The sequence below is a fragment of the Corvus kubaryi genome, unplaced genomic scaffold (genome assembly GCF_017639235.1).
Source record: "Corvus kubaryi isolate FWS band 111438036 unplaced genomic scaffold, C.kubaryi_AGA036_p1.0 37249, whole genome shotgun sequence".
Lineage (NCBI taxonomy): Eukaryota > Metazoa > Chordata > Aves > Passeriformes > Corvidae > Corvus > Corvus kubaryi.
In genome coordinates this window covers 5,507,480-5,527,714 of record NW_024581072.1, presented here as the reverse complement: position 1 = coordinate 5,527,714, position 20,235 = coordinate 5,507,480, and the positions used below count along the sequence as shown (strand labels likewise).

General features: G+C 41.3%; 1 long non-coding RNA gene across 1 annotated transcript in view; it reads left to right on the top strand.

Moving 5' to 3' along the window:
* The window catches only part of LOC121662429, a 24,942-nt gene extending 4,707 nt beyond the window's left edge, over positions 1 to 20,235 (top strand). The window contains exons 2-5 of the long non-coding RNA XR_006015291.1: positions 511 to 580; positions 1,950 to 2,058; positions 17,388 to 17,541; positions 18,108 to 20,235. This is a non-coding gene — a long non-coding RNA (uncharacterized LOC121662429). The remainder of the gene's footprint in view (positions 1 to 510; positions 581 to 1,949; positions 2,059 to 17,387; positions 17,542 to 18,107) is intronic.

Sequence of the window (20,235 nt, the reverse complement as noted above, 5' to 3'; positions counted from 1 at the left end):
TTACGGGTTTGATTGGCCAGAAGGACTCCCTCCCATGTGAGGTAATGAATAGGGAGTAAGAATTATCAGCCAAGTCAAACGTCATGGAATTTACCTGTGGCCTGAGAAAAAAATGTAAAAATAAATGTATAATGCCTGATTTGCAAAGGAGCAATGAAATAAAGCTTCATACAACACACTGGGTGGGATTTGTTGCTCACCTCGTCATTATCTGTCGTAGACTTTAGATAGAGAATGCCCTGTTCACTAATTTCTCAAAGACATCTATATGCACACAGTGGGACCTACATCCCAGTCAGTATCTTTGAGGGGAAGGTCTGCTGAAGAAAAATAAATACCACTTCTGTCAGGTTCCACCTAGAAAAAGAGTGTTAACAGGAACCACCCGTAACATTCTCATGTTATGGAATTATCTTTCTTAATGAGAATTTGAATTAGTGTAAAAACTGTGAAACATTTTCAGTCTAAGGACATAAGCCCATTTAGAAAGTTATCTATTTCCTCTTGCAGTGCAGACTGACAGACAGATGTCAAGAGGAACAGCCTGAACCTGTGTCCTGATGGGTGCTCAATTTGTTAAGTAAGTCCGGATATACACGGTGTCATATTTTCACGTCTCAGTCTGCTGTCCCTTTGGCACAGTCTGGCTGACCACACAGGTGCCTTTAGGCTAAGTTTCTTGCACATCAAGTGTTTCCATGATACTGAAGTCCACCTGCACCCATGCAAATACTTGGTACCTCCACACCACCAGTAGAGCAGGTGCTTAACTGATAAACACAGACTTCATGTGCACTGCAGTGCCACAGCCACTGGAGTCATGTACAGCATGTCTTTGTTTGCACCGAACTGTTGTTCACATGATAATCCATTTGAAGTCAGGGGTAAAAGCTGCTGCTGTGGAATTTAGTGGGAGATCAACCTCTCAAGCACAGCAACACTCACACAGTAAGACTGTTCATATCAGTAAGTTTGTGTATCAACATAGCTGTGTCTGATTGATCCTCCTTTGGCTTCATCTTTGGGTGAATGAATGGATGAAAAATGCTTAAACCAAGCAAGCATACTAAATGTTTACTCAAACACCAAAGGTTCCAGAAAAATGTCTGTTATGATCCAGTTTTAAGGTTCTTAGAAATGCCTCTGCCCGAATTAAGGTGCAAACGAGACCATATGCCAGTGACAATCGTAAGAGTTTTATTGATAGTAAATATGAGAGAGAGAGAGAGAGAGAGAGGGAAAGAAAGAAAGAAGTAGAAAACAGGTGGGGGGGACAGAAAGAGTGACAGGGACAGAATAAGGAAAATATCACCATCTGTGGATCCCAAGATGTTCTGTTGATCCTCTCTGGCTGGTCTTCTTTGTGGTGAAGGTCCCCCCAGAAAGCATAGAATCTGATGGGTTTATATACCCTTGAGCCAGGTAGCAATGTCCTGGCATGTCCCCCTGGAGGTGAGGGGCAGTCTCTCACAGCAGACTCTGGGTCCGTTGCATCACGAGCAGTCCTGTGGGACCAAGCCTCTCATGGGAATGTCCAGTGGATGTGCTCTGTGGGGTTGGGGGTTCCACAGCGGGGCCGGTTTGTGTAATCAGAGGATGGGTGTTTATTGCCTCTCACCAGAGGTTGCACCATGCACCCAAAACCTCCTCCTCCCCCCTCGGTTGGGGGGAGTCTGTGTAAATCTGGCTTCTGTGAGCTGTGCTCTCCCCCCACACACACCTCCCCCCCGCCCCAAACTCAGCCGGGGATGACTGAACACTGCATTTCCCTTTATCTAATCAACAGTTTGACTTTGAATTCAAAGTCCCAGTCTTCAGGGAGGCTTCTTTGGTTGTAGCGTCTTTATAATGAGCAAAACTTTTTATCAGTTTGAGGCATGAACTATTTTCAGTCTCTGACAACGTCCCAGTTTTAATTCCCCTGATGCAGCTTCTTTCTCTTTCCTTAGGTCCTATCGCTGGTCACCAGAGAGAGATCAACACTTCCCCTTCTGCAGTTCCCCCTTGAGGAAGGTGTAGACTGCGATAGTGTCATCCCTCAGCCTTCTCCTCTCCAAGGTGAGCAAACCAAGCTACCTCAGCCTCTCCTCCTAAGTCTTTTAATTCCTTAGCCAGTGGCCTAAGCACTGCATGACTCACATGGGTTTCACAAGTCCTTTAGCCCTGTTTATCCTCTCAGGCTATGTTTCCACTAATGCAACACCACTGACCTCAGTGGATGTATCCCTGACCTGCAATCTAGCAGGTAGAGAAGCAATCCCAAAATCCCTCGGCAATTGTTATAAAGACCAACAACTCTTGAAATTACCATAGAAAGGTAATTTATTTAACAAAGAATTTAATCAAGAACAGTACAAAAATAAAACTATAAAATAAAATTAGGAAAAGCCCGGGTGCCAGGATCAAGAACTCTTTGACCGAACTGGCCAGGAGCCTCAGAGCAAGAACTCAATCAAAGCTGTGGTGGCTTTAGCTAGCCTAAAACCCAAGTTAATTAATTATGCCTCTAAAGAGGTATGAGGAGCGAGAGCCACAGCTTTGGGTCTCTCCCAAGGCTAGCCCTAGAAGAGTCCAGACGACCCTCAGCTTGTGTAGAAGCCTTTTAAACCCTCTGGTCCCTCCCAGACACACCCACAGTCCACCCATAGTCCAGCCTTCCTGGCCTCAGGTAATTGGATAGAAAAATCATGACATCAGTTCTTTCATCCAGTGGCTCGCTTGCTGCCAGGGGCTGCTGAAAGAGTGAGGTAATCCATTCTTTTGGCGGGAAAAGCTCCTTATTGAAATGCATGGTTGCCATGGTTGCAGGTTACTCTGTCAGAGGAAGACTCCGTTGCCTTTAATATGTTAACTTATGAGCTGCTGAGGGTCCTGGAAGGAGAGTCTTAAAAATGATTACCAACACACAACTCAATTTTTTTTAAACAGGAACATTTCATTTCGATATCATTATTAACAAATGTAACTTCTTAACTTGTAAAACACTAAATGACCCTTAAAAGGGTGTAAGCAACAAATGTGTAGTGGTAAACAGAAGGGGGTCAATTATGGATTAATAATAAGTTTTAACACAATAACAGTTTAAACAATTAACTCATGCAAAAGCCAAACCAACAACTTTATAAATGACAGCAATGACCAGCTCTGTGGTGTTCTACCCTGAGAGCATACATTGGTATCATCCAATAAACTCTCTCACTGTAAGTATAAAGGCGCATTTCTCATTAATTAACAATACCTAGCAGCTTCTTACATTTCCTGAATTCCACCATGATCCTACTGCCCAGTCACTAAAAGGTGGAACCAGAAGTGCCACAGCGTGAAGGCTAATTACTCAGTGAAGCGTCACTCTATTAAAACAAGGTATTTTGATTTTGTTGACATCAATCTGTAACTGCTAACCCACTTCTGCTTGCTAATGCATTTCAGAAGTAGCTAATCTTACTCACAGTGGACAGAAATCTGTCATATGCCATGGATTATGGGCTTAGAAACTAGGAAACCAATGGTACATGCTGGTCTCAGTGGCTTGTATATAGCTGGTTTTAACATATCTACTAGGCAAGGTCCTCCCCACAGAAAACAACTCAAGAGATCAGCTGTGAGTGTGGGAGATTTGAAAGACCTGTGAGGGAAGAGGAGGCAACAGCTCCCATGTTCCCTGCTCCTGTGGTGCAGGCACTGCTAGCCCGTGTCTTGCCAGGGGTGTGGGCCAGGAGCTCACCTGCAGCGTTTGGCAAAGGCACTCCCTGAGAACATGCCTGCCCACGGCGGCCAGACCTCCCTGTGCTGGGAACATGAATTAAGCAATGCAATAGATTTTCTTGTTTAAGGTATGATGTTATTCATACAGACACTGCTGAGTGAGTGTATATCCCATAGCAGTGAAGCAGGGGTCTTCTTCAAATGTAATACTTCTAATCACATGAAAAGCCCCCCAAAAACCCGAAGACCCTCGGAACTCATTGATGTCATTGCACAGAGCTCTTGATCAATCACACAATGACATAACTGTATATGGGAAAGTACCCCTGCACTCTGTAATACTAGAAGTACAAGAATTACAAATGTGCTGAGTGGACATCATTGATGTTTTAATGGAAAAGGAATTTAAGGAGTCAGTTTGTTACCCTTCTAAGAAAGCAATTCTAGAAGAAAACATTGAAATACAATAAATCTGACCGTTTTGACAAAGTTTGTGGTCATTTCTGATTTTCTGCAGAAATGTACAGCTAGGAATATTTCACTCACTACTTTGGTTTGTCCATGGCTCATAAGTGTGTTTTCATGGACTTGCACAGAAGCACCAAGAACATGCCAAGAGCTCAAAAGGCACGAAATAAAGTTATTTTCAATTACCAAGGCTTAGAATTGCATTTCCCCAGAGTGTCAGGGAAATATATGGGGAAATTTTCAGCACAGCAGAGATCAACTTCACCGATATGCCAGTCCTTTCTTGCATCTCCCTTTGGTCCTGCCTTTTAAAGATGAAATAGTTCACTCATTGTGAGCTATTTTAGCCCAGGTCTGACACTGATCGGTGTTCTTAACTAAAAATAGTCCTGAATTAGGGTTACCTCTGCTTTGCACAGTACTTTAGTACCCAGACTGTAGTCCCAGCCTTAGAGCTTACCTATTTAGCTGGAAAAGAGGGCAACAAGGAAACAGATACTTGGCAGGAAATATAAATGAATCCTGCTCTTGCATTCATGTCTTCTCCTTCCCTAAGGCAGCTGCCAGTCTTTATCAGTATACTGGTGACCAGCATAGTCACCTCCTCTGAGACATCAGAACCTTCTCTTCCCAAGTATACTATGAACAAATCTCATTGCTTTCTCAACCTTAATCTGACTCCACCTTCTAAAACCAAAATAAATTATCCAGATCCACTCTTTGTATCTTCCCAAAAATCTAACCCTAAAGCTCACTGTGTCCTTAACCTGAGAAATACAAACTGGTTGTATTTGCTAACATCAGCACTGAATGCTGCCAGGGGAAGCAGTGGCACAGCTTGTTAGCACCCTCTCCTTGCAGCAGTTATTTCACCTTCCCTTGAGGTCCAGAACAATCATCTCATTCAAGTAGCCCTCATGGATGAAGTTTTCCTCCAGAGCACCAAGTGCAAGAGTGTATGAACATCAGGAGGGTTGAAATCAGATGGCACCAGCCCTGGCCTCAGCAGGGCTCACCATTTGACCACAAGCAGGTGGGGAATTAGCAATACTCTCAAGCTCCTGGCACAGGCATGCAAATTGTGTGGTCCAGGTGACTGGGAAGGAGGGATGGAGTCCTCAGCACACCTGGCAGTGGCAGCCACACACAGGGGAGAAACTGAACTAAAACATACCCGACCCAACCACTGGCCACTGTTTTTCCTGGCTGCTGTTTTTCCTGGCTTTGCCTCCAAGGCTGTCACCCAGCCACACCACGGCCACGGTGCCATCAGGGGAGGACACTGCAATTTGCAACACATCTACAAAGAAACCTGAGAAGATGTGTCACGTGCTCTGTGTTGGTCATAGCAAGCCACTGTTCAGGACCTATCTTTAGTGCTTTAGTCTCTGTCACTCTCTTCCCATCAGTTCCTTCAGGGATGTGCAAGCAGCAGAGAGTTCCCAGATGAACGAGCCAGACTAGCAGCAAGGTGCTGAGCTGATCCAGCCTTGGGATGAGAGCTTGCAGGGTGCTGCAGGAGGAATTCAGTAAGGCTATCCCTCATTTAACCACACTGCAGTCTGCATGTCTTCTTGCAATTTCCACGGTGCCTGTTGAATTCCAAAAATACCCCAAAAACACCCAAAGCACTATGAAACAAAGGTGAAAAGCCCTTCATATCCAATTTTTCAGGCTGGATTTTTCTCTCACAAATGAAGTTCTGTATGGTTCTCTCAGGCAAGAATCAAGTCTTTAGTGCTTTAGATTCAGCACTGTGTGTAGAAAACATTTTATTAGAGAGACATTTCTGGACGTGCAGGTCTCAGTCTGGCAGAGACACATGCACACAAACACTGTGTTAGAACTGAAGGTAACTTGCATTAGCAGAGCTGCCCCTTACACATTTGATTGGGACCAGAACCACTAACATCTGTCCTGTCTTCTGGAATTACCGTTAACGTCCTCCAATTAACTGTCCTCTGGTTCTGTGTGGGTGTTTGGGGAAAACAGGAAAGGAAAAGCATGCATGTGCTTAAAATAGTTATTTTAAGGGACTAACAGAGAAAATAGCTCCACATGTCATTAACTAAGGACATAAATAGTGTGTGAGGATTAAAACATAGAGACACATGCACACGTAATACATCACATCATATCACGTCATATCACTCCACTCTTTTCACCGTTTCTGAGATTTCAAAGCCAAGGCTAGGCTGTGTGGTTTTTTGGGAAGTGTAGGGGCACCATCTAGCGTTGTCATTTGGAAAAAGCACATTGTGTCCCAGCCTCTTAAACTTTCATCCCACCACAGTAGGACAGGACAGAGGTGATTGGAAATGCTGCCGAAATTGTAGCTACATCCTTCATCAGGATAAAATGCAAAGCAAACAACGTGGATGAAAACAAATGAAGTATATCAGATCCCATCTTTCCAGGAAACGAGGTACAACGCTGTAACAATTTTAGTGCTCACCTTTCAGCAAATCAGGCAGCTGCAAGGCGTGGGCAGCTTTGCTTTCTTAAGCTTTGCACTTACTGTCCCATCTGGTCACAATGAAGCATTTGTCTTAAGGATAAGAGTTTTCTCACTTCTCTTATCCAAAAGAAATGAAGTTTGTTTTCATAATTTCTGAAATTGAAGGGTTAGAGTGACATCTGAATGCATATTTCACAGCTAAATCTGACATGAGCGGTGTATTTCATATGTTCATTTTTTGGACAGAGCAACCAGCATTAGAGCAAGAGAGAGGGTTTTTTCCCGGCTTCAGTGCCCGTTTCAGCAGATAAGTCTGGCAATATCACTGCTGTCCACTACAGTGACCTGACAGGGTGCCAGTGGAGAGGCAGCTCTGCAGCCCCATTTCTTCATCAGCACCGAGTGCTGAGAGTCTAAGTGACTCTGTTGGGAAGGGCAGTGAGACAAAGCAGAAGGCCTCCTGCTCCTGCGGCAGTTCTGGGTGGAGATAGCTTATTCCAGCATCTTTCCATAGCCTGGGAACATGCTGTGTAGTTAGATTTCTTAGGCATCTCTGTCCCAAGCAGTCCAAGCCCTCAGATTCCCTAGATATATACAATTAGTTCCTGTGTAATTCCACTAATACTTTAGCACAGAACTATAATCTTTGGGTTTTTTTCATGTAGAGCTCAGTAGAATCAAATTTCAGAGGAAAACACTCATCAAATCTATGATTAAGTCCATTAAAATCTCACTTACTAAGGTTTACTTGGTCCATTATTCTCAAAATCTACAAAAACGTAGTTATATAATATTGGCTGGTTTAATTCCTAAATATGAGCATTTCTTTTCTGAAATTTAATTCAACACACTTCAAGCAGGCTGCAGTGAATTTCAGCCCTTATGAGGACACATTTTTGTCTAGAGTAAAAGCTGTTGCCTTTTTTTCATTTTCAAATTCCTCATGTTTTAAAAAGTTAGGTGTGATTACAAGCACATGTGTTACTCAAGGGCGAACAGGGGAGGTTTTGCACATTCTCAGATGGACTGCAACCATCCCTATACTTCTGAAAAACTGAACAATAATGACTATGATCAATAGTGTATGAACACAGGTTTCTTGGCTTTTAACTTGATACCAAAATTCAATGAGATTAATCAAAAAGAGCCCAAGTTTGAAATTAGGAGGGAGTAAAAACACTACACTGCTAGACAGAGATGTGGTCAGTCCTACTCACATTAAATTTTGGTGGGAAACTAACTTCTTTCATCATGATTTCAGATTTGTTCTAAACACATGAGCAAATAAGTTTTACACCTAAAAGGAGTTCCTACCTCTAATGGACTGTAAAAGCACCAATACACTTATTAATTTAAATATTTAAATACTTGTTTACCCTCACTATAGCTAATACCTGTCTCAAATACAAGGTTCAACAGGTAAATGGAAATTCAGAGCTGCCAACGAGTGATTAGTAGTATGCAAGGTATGTTCTGGCAAAGTTTGTGTCTGTTTCTTTTTTTACCTAGCAGATACAGTGTCTTTAGGCAGTGATTGAAAGTCAGCATTTTCAACATAGTTGCTGCTGGAAAACAAGGTATCAATCACCCTCTACCTGTGAAAATACATTCTCTGAGTACCACATTTTTTTTACTACAGTTAAGGGAAGTGAATGTGTGCATTAAACATGGCACTTGTTCAACCAGCTTGGTGAGCCGTAGGAGGCAGGGCCAGCACACTGGATGCATGGATGGGAGACCTGTGACTCCTAGAACCCAGAGCAAACCTGGGCTGTTCTCCTGCTGGATTTCACAAGCAACACAAGCACAAATCCAGACTGTAGGCCGATGTCCTGTCTGGTTGAACGATCTATGTTATGGATTACTATGTCATTAAAAAGGCTGATCACACAGACAGATCTCAAAGATCACACACAGGCCTGTCTCTAATTCATTTTGCTTTAAGACATCTTCCTAGCTTTATTGTCTCTCTCCTACTTATTCTGCTAATAAAAAAAGAGTACAGTTATAAAACTACGGATTTACTTTCTTTTTCTGCCCAGTATTCCCTGTAGTATGGAAAACCCCCCAAATTTTAAGATACTTTTAATGTTATTTTAATAAAATGGTTTGTAAAATACACTTGTATTGCTCCCACTTCTAGTGTTTCAAGAATTCTATTTATGGCCACTCACCTCCTCAGGCATTTAAGCAAGATGAAGAATCTGGAGACATGAGACAGCATGTAAAACACTTTGATCCTTGTTTTTCTGCAGTAGGCTGGGAAATCCCCATGAATAATAAGGAAGGAAATCTAGGGGTTTCCCTGAAGATCAACAGGCTGCCTGAGCATCTTCTGAAGTACTTTGCAGCAGGAACACTAACAATTGAGCTGGGAATACCACAAGCAAGAGTGGTTTAGTGGATATGCTTAAGCTACACTTTTGCAGGAAATTAATAGTAACTAACACATAGCTCTTCAAGTAAGATGGTTCCTCTTTTCTTGCTTTGCACCACATCCAAGAAACAAGCATGACACAGAGAATACTTAAGTGTCTTTCAGTTTTGCATGTGACAAGCAAGTGGCTGGAACACAGCTGGACTAAACAGTTAAATAAACTATTTCTTCACTGGAAAAGAATTAGCACAGGGAGAAAAGTTATTTGCAAATTATGCACTAATTTACCAAAACTTGTCTAAGAAAAGAGCACAGGAAGATTTTTAAAACTTCACAACAGTTTGATTTTCAGCATGCATTCAATTTAGAAATGTTCTGCATTTATTATCCCTTTTCAAAACAAAACACTTTTAGGTTTGAAAATATTTTGGGCTTTTTTGTAATTTGAAAATGGGACTTAATTTAAGAAGAATAGAAAAAAAGAAGAACCGGGTTAAGTAATCAGGAAATAAGGAATTGGTATTAGTAGGAATATGCAAAATATTTGGTTTTAGAAAGAAACCAAATAAATCTGGGGTAGTTCTTGGCTTGCTTTGCAGAAAATAGTTCTGTTTCAGTCAGACTTTATTTAATTTCTATTCCTCGTTCAATCAGCAGTTCTTCCCATTCAGTCAGCATGACAAAAGAGAATTAATCATCCAGCCCTAGCCGGAATAACTTTTCTAATTATGATTGAAATTATTTTGTCACACCCAAATGCAGGGATCCATATCCTGAAGAGGTGATAACTGATTTTGCTGTGTGTCCCTGACTTCAAGTGCCATGAGCGTGCCAGGAGTTCTGAACATACTTCAGGTGTCCACTGAAATGTCACACAGCCTCCACCACAAACATGTGCATCTGCATTTCAAACAAATGTTGTCTTTTGCCTTACTGAGCATTTAACTGAGGTTAAATGTTGCTGCATAAGGGGAGGGAATTGTGTTGCCTCATGTTGCTGCCAGGCATACAGCACCTGCTTAGATCAGTAAGCACACCTACATGTTACAGACAAGCTGGCATTGAAAACAAGAACAGCTGAGAAAGCAAAGTATGGTATAATACAAAAGACTGTTTGTTATATGGCTATTTGAGGATTTGTGTGAGTAAATACTGACAACAGCAAAACCAATGCCATGGGTGAAAAAGAGTTCAATGTGTTTTACCCAGCTTCAACAACACTAAACAGAGGTCAAAGACAGAGGACACAACATTTCAGTCGTGAACAGAGGAATATTACAATACCTTCTTTTTCTAGTGCCTCCACCACTTAGATGAAGCTGCCTCAAAACAGTTCTAGTGGAAAATAAAGGGTACCTGGCTGGCCCATAATAACATGCACATGTGCAACAGCACATGTTCCAGTGTGGTTTGAGTGCAGCTTCTGAATCAGGATCCCCCAGTAAAGTAGATAGGCCTCATTTCTAGACTTAGGTGGAGTGTGAAACGCATGGAAAAGAGCCCACTTCTCAATCAGGTAGGTTTTGGGCAGCTCAGAACTGCAAACTCTGGTTTCTAATAACTTTCAGGTTAAAATGTACAAGAAACTGGCAGCCTGGGTTCTAGACGACCAGACATATCATGTAAGTGACCTCTAGCTCCCACTTTGGATGCCAAAATAATTCTTCTCAACCTATCACCAACTTTCAACTGCAAAGTCTTCCTTCTTTGCCTGGGGGAGTTGGTCACTGAAAATGAGGAGACAGTAAGGCAGAATCAGTAGCAACTTGAGGCCAAAGATATTCAAGAATAAAGAAGGTTTAATGTTCATTGAACATTTAAGTCAGGCTTTCTGGTTAACACTGCAAAACTTAGTGTTTCAGCACACAACAAAAAGGATGAAGTTTCACAGTTTTTAGATTAACACAAGAGAAAGCAGTCAATGGTTGTTAATCTAACGCACGGCAGGTAGCTTTCCTGTATTTCATAATCTTATTTGTCATACTATGCTCCTAAAATGTCTTTAATGCATTATTTCTTTTATGTTATTTTCCCTTGAGTGTCTGTGTGTCTGAAGTTATCTTGAGGGAGGTGATCTGTATTTTACAAGTCTCTAGGCATTGTGGTCACTAACACCTAAATTAGTGACAAGATTTTAAACCTGCTAAAATATACTCAGTGATCTGTTGCACCAATTAACACAGCATTAATGGAAATACTATGTTATTGTGAGTCTTAGAATTTCATACATTATGGGGACATGTGCCAAATATTTTTGAACTGAGTGACTGATCTAACTAGAATAATTTTTATACACTTCAAGTCCTTCTCATAGATACCTTTCATACTTGTTTTTCACATGAACCATCTTCCACAAGAATTTACTGTCATTTACCAAGCAACCCACAATAAGGCACTTTCATAGTTACCGGAGTGTATAATAATTTCTCTGTGACCCGTTTGCTCTCTCACACAACCTTTCAGATCCTGCTTTACAGGGGATTTGCTCCATGATTTCAAGGCGTATACATCCATATGTGCAGAAGAAAGCTTGCCTTGATGATGTTGTTGGGCTTCCTCAATGTGGAGGAATTCAGGGCTCAGAGCCTTGTTATCTTACATTATACACCGGGAATTTACAAAATAACCACAACAGACTCTGATTCATTTTTCTTTTGCTGAATTTCACATTCCTGTCACAGACACCTTAAAAGAACATTCTTAATCATAAAGCAAACTGATTTCCACTGAGACATCCAGGACGCAATAGGAAACTTAACTCTTTGCATTGCTTCACATTGACTGTGTTGACTTGGTTTTGCTCCTCACACTTTGTGATTGCACTTTGCTGAAAAGCCTTGCTTCCTTTCTGTACTTTTACAGAGTGCACATGGTACTGTCTCTGCTCATCTTTCTGGGCATTGTGTGTCTCATGCCATACTTTACTGCAAGCTCTGCTCTTGTTCTGTCCAACGCACAAATGAGCAAGTTGGAGATGGCCTTTTACTGAGGAAGACTGGTGCTTTGGGAAAGCTGATGGAAAGCCTGGAGAAACAGTTCATTTGGAGGAAGGGAGGGATATGTTCTGCTGTGGAAACTGGTCAGACACCTAGGAAGAAGTGTGGGAAAAGACAAGGAAAGGATTTAATGAACTCTTGAATTTGGTATGTCTAGTAAAAAGAAAGATTTGAAGGTCATGATCCAAATCCAAGTCAGAGATATTCATGGCCCTGGCAGTAGAAAGACTTTCTCTGTTTAACAAAAATGCAAGGGCCTGGGAGGGGGCCTTAAAAGAGATATTTAGAGGACCATGACCAAAGATGGATTAAAGATTACTCTATGAATGAAGCTGAACGGCTATAAGAAGGAGTTCAGCAAAGGCTGAAATAATTTTTCATTGAAGTTTTGCTTTGGTTATTGACAGGAGCATCAGACATTCTTCTTGTAGGAGGCAATCACATACATAGATATATAAACCCTGTAGGAAATCTGCCTTCTTTGGGATTCCTTCAAAATTAGTTGGATTTTGGTGCTCCTACCTGCAGTTAATTTTTAAAAACATAAGAAATTTTGATTGCAGCAAAACTTGTCATCTGCAAGGCATGTTGAGAAAAGCACTTTTACTGGTAGGAGGAATCTCACTAGGAAGGAAATCCTCCAAAAGAATGTGTAGTGGTTTGGTTCAAAATATCTATTACCTCCTTTTTTTTTTTTTCTGTGAGATAAGAATTAGGAGAAAGCAAAGCAGGCACAAAATTTAAAAGAATATAAAGAAGTTTATTAACAGACCTAAAAGAAAGAAAAAAAATTAGACTAAACCTTCAGAACACTTCTCTTACCCCCACCTTTCTCCCTTCTCCCACTGACAACGTAAAAAGACAACCCTTGAGATTTTCAGTCAGTTTACCATCTCTATAATAATCTTTCTTCAGTTCACTTAGGGAGAGGAGTCTCTCTTGCTCATGCTATGGAGACATCTCCACAAGAAACAGTTCTCTCATGGCTTCAATGTCACAGCCAGACAGCCGCCCGGGTTGGTTCTCTGGTCACATGTGAAAGTCCCTTCCCTTGTCTACAGCTTTCCCCACAACTGCTTTCAAGGGTTCAATCTTGAGCTAATGGGGTACCATTTTAAGGATGAGCTGTCCACAAGCAAAGGTTCTCTTCACCCATCTCTGGGAGCATCTTCATCTCTAGGAACAGAGAGGTCTTCTTCTTCCCTGGGAGCAAGGGTCTTCATTACTTTCATCTCTCTCTGTTCAATCTTCTCATCAAATCACAGCTACTTCAACATTTGCTCATTTCAGCACAGGTACTTTTGCTCACAGCTGCAATTTGAACGCTCCACCCCCCCATGCTTTCATGAAATTACAACGGGTACTCTGATGTGCCATAGTCATATAGTCATATAGTCATATAGTCATATCACCACAGCTTTACAACAGAATTTCAGCTCCTAGGCTTGAAGCATCTCCTCTTTCTCCTGTCTTGGGGTTTCAGCTCTTCCTTCTTCACTGACTTTGGTGTCTTTATGGTGTTTTCTTCACGTGCCTTCACCTTTCCTTTTCCTCTGACTTGGGAGAGGATTGATGTCTGCAGGCGTCATCATTCCCTCTGCAGGAGGGAGCTTACAGCCCTACAAGGGTTAATGTCACCCGGCCCCGCAGCTGGAATTCCCTTATCGCTGTTGGTCACCTGCTCTTTGCCGGGCAGCGGCCTGAGGTGAATTTCGGCCGCACTGGAGGGGTGAGGGCCGGCCTGGCCGAGCCGCGCCGCGGGGCCGCCCGCACGGAGCAGGGCCGCGGTGGAACAGGGCCCCGTGGCTCCGGGGTGGCTGTGTCCCGGCCAGCCCGGCCCGCACTGAGGGGCTGCAGCTGAGATCTCAGCCAAGCCGTGACGCGGGCCCCCAGTTACCTGTCTGAAAGCCAGAAGCAAGAGAGCTTTCCCGGGCTTTGTTCGTTCTTAAATGTGGATCACAGAGGTGTGTCAAGCTTCTCAAGTGGCTTAACAAAGTTGCCAATATTCAAACTGGCCAGTTGATTGGTTCTGTCAGGTCTAGAGGAAGCTGTAAGCACCTCTTTGCAAAAGAATCGCTTCCGTGGCTGATGGAGCGAGCCCTCCTTAACTAAAAACCCAAACTATGCTAAACCATGACAAAATGGGACAGAGTATGGTGTACATAAAAGTGAGTATATTATAACTACCGTAAAATGTAGTGTATTGTCCTTCTAAACTCCTTCTAAACACAGGGTATCTCCAGAAGCTCTGCATCAGATGTCAATTGGTACAAACTTTCAATTGCTACCAATAAAACCCTAAATGGTGAGTTGCACCACTTTAATAGCAACAGAAGGCTTGTGTAATCGCGCCATCCACTACAAACACCTTTTGTGTTTTAAGTTATCTTGCTTGTAAGGAAGGAGAAACCTTGGAGTCAAATCTCATTTGCCTAATTTCAGCAATACACCTGATGTCTGTAACTTGTGTTTTAAAGTTTTCCGCTAGGAGAAAACCTACAGAATGGAAGTATATCCTCCATGAATATTATTTCTGAGTGGAATAAGGAGTCATAAAAATGTCAGTCAGGTAGAGGTGTGGAAAAAAGGATCCCACCAACATACGTCAGCTGTTTGGGGGGTCCAGAGGTTGAGTAGTTCTCACTAATCTTTGAAACTGTCAACACCAAGGCCAGTTTTGATAAAACACCATGACTTATTGCAATATTTATTGAACCTAAATCAAACACACATGCAGACTCAAATCAGCACACAAACAGGTTTTCTAATTCTTCTGAGGCATTCTGGTATTTAATTTCCTACAATGAAACAAGTTCCATGTAGTGATGAAAACACCAGTTATGCTTCTCTCCTGACTTCACTCAATACTGGAAAGGGAATGTAAGAGAATACTTTATGCAAAATAGGAAGGGACTCGGTGGTTTGTGATTCAGAATTAATTGCATAGCAATAAGATATGACAAGATCAGACACAGTTGTTTATATCCATATCCAAGACCTTTATTTTCTAGGGCTGCTATTTAGCTTATAACTTCAAACTTCTCTAAAATCTACAACAGCTTGCAAATCACTTCATACCAAATTCCTCACCAGTATATGTGATGCAGGTGATTAACCTTGGCACAATATTTCCAAATAGTTTATAAGATTGCAAAAGTGAGTCTTATATGTTTGGAAGAAATATTTCCAAATAGTTTATAAGATTGCAAAAGTGAGTCTTATATGTTTGGAAGAAAAATTAACAGCTAAGCCACTGCAAATGTTGACATACATTTTGAGTACACCAGTCTCTGTGTGGGAAATCAGGTGTTGAGTTACATTTTCGAATGTTAATGAAGAAGACTAATAGAGCACGTGACCAGTTTTCTGTGTAGGTCTTGGGAGTTTTACGGAGAGCCTCTATCAAATTTAAGAATGCATCAATATCCTGTAAATAACTGTTCAGTCCCCTGTAATGGAATCCCAGTTACACAAGATCCTGGGTTAAACAGAGTTCATTTGCATTCTCCTGGGTAACACTTCATACAAATTTTTGCCTTTTTCCAGATCACCCATCTTTTAAGTTTTGCTTCCCTAAATTGCTGGGTTCAGAATTAAACACAGCCCAAATGAAAATTAAAGGGTAGTCTGTCGTTTTTACCTCATCTGAGAAGAATTTCACCAACTGTATCTAACTTTGTTATTACCAGTATTTTACTGGCTGCAACTCTCTTCTTCATGTAATTCTATTTAACCAAAGACTTTGGATGTCACCCAGATGTTCACATAAATTATATTACTCGAGACTGACCTCACTGATGTCCTGTAGCCATAAAAAGACTTAGCAGTCCTTTATAACCCTGAATCTCTAATCATATTTTCTAGAAGTGATGTGCATTCTTATTGCTATTGATAAAGTGGCTGTCAAGATAAAGGTCATGTGGAGAATAAACTTCTTCGAAGGCACAAAACACAAAGAAAAGCAGTTACAACTTCAAACTACAACACACTTTACTACACTGGGCAGACTATTGATCTTATTCATACAGTAAGAGACTCCTACTTAAATAATATATTATAGTGGCCATTTAAGTGCCATGGGCTTGGTTGCTTTTGTCACCTGTATAGGTGCAGTCCACAACCACTGCAACACTGCTGTGGTCATCAGCTTATTCACAGAGTTATTGTTGATGCTCGTGAGCCTGTGTGCCTGGGTAGGAGATGAGAGGTGGCATGCACACATTCTTCAGTGAAACAGCAACTCAACTGCTATTCATAAATGATCCTTTTAAATACAGAAAAGAATGCTAAGGACATCAGTTCAAGTTCAGCCTACAGACTCTGTAAATCATTCTTCAAATATTATACGTCTTCCATGTGTTCCAGACACTTCCTAGAATTTGGATTTTCTCTAAATTATTATTAGAAGGCCTCCTGTGGGATTAAAGATCTTTGGAAAGGTTATGAGACCTTTATTTTTCTAAGTAAACTCACATACCACAGTTCTCCTACATGTTGTTCAGCTTCAGAAGCTTGCTGAACTAGTCAGCAATTATTAGTTCTATGGGATTATTTTATGCCTCTTTTTTTCCTCTTCCAGGAAAAGAAGAGTTTTCTCAAGGGTACTTCTGTTGCTTCAATGAGCCCCTCAGGCAAATACATCCCAAATATGTCAGTAAGAGCATTCTCTTAATGCTCTTTTGCAAAATAGTTTAGTAAAAATTTGGAGATCCCACAGAGTGGTAACTTCACTCTGGATGTAACAGGAGATTGAAAAAGACCTAAATTTTTAGTTCTTCATCCCATTTGAACACTTTGTTAATGTTTTCTGTCATAGCAATACAACACAATGACAGGATCCTGATTTTAGCAGAGTATAAAGACAAACAAAATTGCTGAGAACCATCTTGAGAAAGCATAACAAGATATCCACATCACTTTGGGGAAACATATTTGGTTTAGTCCATTGTGTGTCACTGGGGCACTAACAGAAGGTCATAACAATGGACACCTTTCCCATCAGATACTGGAGATAAGATGCACCTTGACAGCTACTGAAGAGTGCACACATCTGCACATTGCTTCAGGAATTAGACCAACACCCAGGATGATTCCCTTGTTTCAAGGAGTGTAATTTTCTAAATCTTAATTTCTTCAGCTCATAAGCAGAGCCCCCATTTATCAATCAGTAGCATTTCTGAAAAGTGATACATGTCTCTGAAGCCAAACTAGAGATCACACTCACAAGATCTCCACACACAACATTAAGCCAAGAGGAGAAATTAGGAAAAAAAAGCCATTAGTAGACATTTCCTATGAAATAACGAACTTCCTTATCATTTTATTTCCAAACTGCTACTTTTTCATAGTGTCTGATAATCACAGAGAACTCTTCTCCTCTCAGGATACACAAACCACAGGATTCCGATGACTCACACCAAAAGAGCTTTCAAACACATGGAGGACGGAAGGGCACGCTGTTTCTGCATTAAAGCTTCCTGCCAAAGCCCCAGACTAAGCATACATGAATATATTTGGACAAAGTTTTAGCAACAATGGTAAGTTCACCTCACTGTAACTGTTCCGGTGAGACAATCTTGTCCATTTTATGAACTGTCTGATTGCATCCTGTTTGACACTTCCTTTTTGACAATCACAGCTAAAGCAAAAATACTTGTGAAGCTGTTGTTTGCACAGAAAGGTGCAATATTGACTTTTTAATGCAAGGATATAATATCTCTCTTTACTGATGATCAGCAGAAAAGGTGATTGGGCTGAAATCTCAAGAGTTCTTTGGATGGGACCTGTAATGAATTATATCTTAAAATATTTTACTTTTATCTCAATAAGCTCCTTACTGATCAAGCTCTTGGTCTAACATCAACAGTATATTGAATATTAAAGTGAAGTTCTCTTTTCTTGGAACTCTAAAGATATATCCTTCAGCTGAGGCAGCACCTCTCCTCCAAAGGAGAAATATTCAGCCCAATCCTCTGTAGAGTATAGGAGTCCTTATAGGAAAACTTCAAAGGAAAGGGGTCTGAAAGGGGAGGCTAAATATACACAGGTTGAAAGTGCAGTCTGATGCTGCTGCTGTCAGTAAAGCTATCTGGCCTTTTCACAGAGCTTCTCTGGAGACATGCCAAGGCATTCACCTGCTGTTTAACACCTAGCTAACCCTGCAGGGGAAATAATGAAGCCTATTCAGCCATATGTTTCTCAAAGCAAAGGCTGAATACTCCTAAATATCCTGTTTAGCTGAAGTTACGTAATTTCTCAGACCATGGCTTGGACTTCGATGCAAAAGAAAACGGAGCAGGTAAGTGTGAATGATTTGCAAAGCAATCAATTTCAGATTCTGACGAACACCAGGGGCCAGTGAAAGACCTGCATTCTCAAATTCATAAACTAGTTGATGTCCTTTGTGAGAGCAAATGCCTGCCGTGAAGGAAAAGTGTGAATGAGCCACGGAAAACTTTGAGCTGCTGAGTTGATCTCAGAAGTGCAAAGCAAGACCAATGCACTTACAGAGCACCTCAAGTTTTGCTACCTGAATTTCAGCCTCCGCAGTTGAAAGTGCAGAGCTTCCAGTAATTTGAAGTTAATTTGTGTATGCTATGGTCCCCAGATCCCAGGTACCAGCTCCTTACTGACTGCAGCTCCGTTACTGAGGACAGAGGTAGGTGCTAGAGCAACCAGATTGCACCTCTCATATTGATAGAATTACATAATAGGAATAGAGCATTTGGGAACCCAAGCAACAGGGGTTGGTGATTTGTGCAGTAGGATGATATGTATTTGTTGGCAACCTCTGTGTGACTGACAGGAAAACTGTGGAAATAGAATATGAGGATTGCAAGGGTACAATGAGGACAAGAAGCAGGAGGTCTTACACTTCAGGAGGATTATAACCATCTTTATCCACCCAATTCACCCATTATTCTTGACGTGTGGAAAGCAGGTAACAAGCAGTGGTGGCAAAAATGTCAAACATGATGTAAGTATCAAGTAAGTTTTCCTTGGGTCCACCCCAGGCAGGTATCCAATGCTCTTGTTAACCACTTGGATGATGGAAGAGTTGAATATGTTTATTACACTGTCAGTGTTAGATGAGCTGCAAGGTTAGATGTGCTAGAAAGCAAGGTTAGAGTAGTTTTTGAACATTAAAGAAGAGGTCTGGAAACACTGGGTTCAGTTTTCAGTGGTGAAAAATGCAAAATTCTAGACAAAAAATGGCAGTCAAATAATACAAACGCAGGGTAGGAAGTGATGGGCAATTGTAGCTCTGCAGAAGGGCATCTGCAGGGATGTGGTTTTGAAACCAAAGAGGTCCCAGTGGCACATGTGATCAGGTGGCTAAGTTGAGACCCAGGAAGAAATTGCTTGTGCTCCACTGATATATCTTCAAATAATTTTTGTGCTCAGTTTTAGGCATCCTGACTTAAGAAGGGTGAAATATACATACAATTACATACATTACAACTGGAGATCCGTAAGAGAAGAAAGAGAATGAGGATGATCAGAAGGCTAGAAAATAAAGCTGATAAAGAAAAACAGAGAGATGTAGAGTAATCTGCTTGAGAGAGGATTAAAGGGAAGCTTGGAAAACAGTAGGAGTGACAAGTTATGGGAACCTGCACTAAGGGACACGAAGATCAGACAGTTCTGGATGTCTCATGTCACCCAGGGAATCTGGAAAGTCTCTCCACCAAAACTTCATTGTAAACATGGCCAACAAATAATCCTCACTAATAACTGTAATGGGGAAGAAGATGACCATGACTTGTGTCTGAACCTTCTAGATCTTCCAAAATATCACATGGGCACCACACAGCAGAGAAACAGTGTCAAAGTTTTTAATACTACTGGAAGGATTGAGGGGATTAAATAAACAAAAAGATGCAAGGGTATCTTAATTTGGTCAGTCTTGAAGGCCGTGTGTCTAGACCCTCATCCAAAATTAGGGCCTTAAAAAACCACCAAAAATCTATTTTAGTGAGAAGAGCTTAGTTTTAATGGAAATAAAATCAGAACAGTTCATTTTCTTAATTGGGAAAACTCTCAGCAACTAATTCAGACAGTCTGGAAATAGAAAGGTTGATACTAATTTCTTCCCCAGCCCACTATATCTCTGCAGGCTGATCCTCATGTCCATGGCCGGTTGCAGCCAATGCATTGACTTTTTGAGTAGCAGTGGACTTTTCCCAGTAGTCTCTAGTAAATTTGCCCTTTATTTCCAACCCTCTGATGTT